This window comes from Humulus lupulus, chromosome 1 (genome assembly GCF_963169125.1).
Source record: "Humulus lupulus chromosome 1, drHumLupu1.1, whole genome shotgun sequence".
In the NCBI taxonomy this organism is placed as follows: Eukaryota; Viridiplantae; Streptophyta; class Magnoliopsida; order Rosales; family Cannabaceae; genus Humulus; species Humulus lupulus.
The window spans coordinates 284,580,002-284,581,929 of record NC_084793.1 but is presented as its reverse complement, the minus strand read 5'-3'; positions in this window follow the sequence as shown (position 1 = coordinate 284,581,929).

Below are 1,928 nucleotides of genomic sequence, written 5' to 3'. Positions count from 1 at the left end.
TCCCCTACCTGCAGAAATCGGGTTCCAACACGATTGACCAAATGAACACTCCACTAGACAATGAATTGTTGTTTCCGGAACTAAGTTACACGGCGAACAAACAGTATCCATAATGACATGTTTAATACGCAACGCTACTCTAGTAGGAAGACAATTAGTTGTTGCTCTCCAAAGGAAATTTCGAACCTTATGAGGAATCTTCAACTGCCAAAGCTTCTGCCAAAAACCATAGTTAACATCAGTTATCCATCTACCACTGATAAGCTGCCAAAAATTATATGCATTCTTCACATAATAACACCCGATCTGCTCTTTGGTCCAATACCATTTATCATGATCAATGTTATCACTAAGAGGCACACTACACACCAAATCTTTGTCCCTAGGTGAAATATTGTTGACAATTACGAAAATCAATCATTTTTGCCTTTATTATAGTAGTTTTTTTCCTTGTTTATAGGAGTAGTGATTATTTCTGTTATTATGTATTCATGGAGATTAATTATATTTTTTTCTATACCTACACACTGTTATAGGTTGTAAGGATATACAAAAATAAAAAAAATATTTCTCTCCCATAGTTTTATATGGTATCAGAGCCGACGACTCTTCTATCTGTCTGGTGACATCTCATCTTCTCAAGCGACATCCTAAGGTTCTCGAACTAGTCCGGCGACATTCTATTTTAGTCAGGTGATGTTTCAAGCCCTTGAACCAGTCCCTGTCATCATTCAGCACACTTCTAGGCACCCAGGCAAAGTCGTTCAACATCTGCCCAAACCAACAATCTGTCCAAGCAAAACTCTGTCCAACTCTGTCCTGCGTCATATCCTCTTCATTCCCCTTAGTTTATTTGGTATCACTTTTTTTTTCTCACACTTCCTTCGGACTAAAGCCCAGTTATCCTAGGCCTAAGCCCATTTTTTAATCTTTGTCTTTGTCTCACTTCCTTCGAACTAAAGCCCAAGCTACTGTTCTAGGCCCAAGCCCATTTTTCAATCTTTGTCTTTGTCTCACTTCCTTCGAACTAAAGCCCAAGCTACTATTCCAGGCCCAAGTTTTTTTCTCTTTCTTTGTCTAAACATAGGCCCAGGAACCTAATTAACCTAGACCCAGTTTTTTTGGTCCTGCCCAAGGCCCAGATTTTTGGTCGCTGCCCAATGTTTTCGTTGCCAATTTTTTTTTTTTTTGTCCGACAATGTCTACCAATGAGGAAGTTTCTTCTCAGACCCAAGGATCCAAACCTCCATCACAAGCTCAGTTCGATGGCTCTATGGGCTCTTTGCATAACCATGACAATAACTCTCTTCATATCACAACTCATAAACTTGATGGAAAGAATTACCTTCAGTGGGTCCAGTTAGTCAAACTCGTAATTTGTGGACGTGGGAAACTTGGGTACATCACCAGTGATCTCTCAGCACCATCTTCCACTGACCCTACGTACAAGGTTTGGCAAGCTAAAAATTCTATAGTTGTTGCATGGTTAATTAATTCGACGGATCAAAAAATTAGCCGCAGATATTCATTCTTTAAGACTGCTAAGGAAGTGTGGGACACTGCCCGAAAAATGTATTCCGATCTTGGTAATGCTTCTCAAATTTTTGAGTTCCACTTCAAACTCAAAGAGATCAGGCAAGGTAATCAAACTGTTACCCAATATTTTTCAAATTTACAAGACTTATGGCAGGAACTCAATCTGTATCTGGATACCATACCACTATGTGCTGACTGCACCATAATCCAGCGACAACAACTAGAGAAAGAAATCATCTTTGTGTTTCTTACTGGGTTGAACATCAATTTAAATGAAGTAAGAATTCGCATAGTTAGTCACTCTCCATTTCCTGATACCGAAGAAGCATTCTCTGAGGTCAGACACGAGGAAGCACGCCGTCGTGTCATGCTCACTAACTTAGAACTACAAT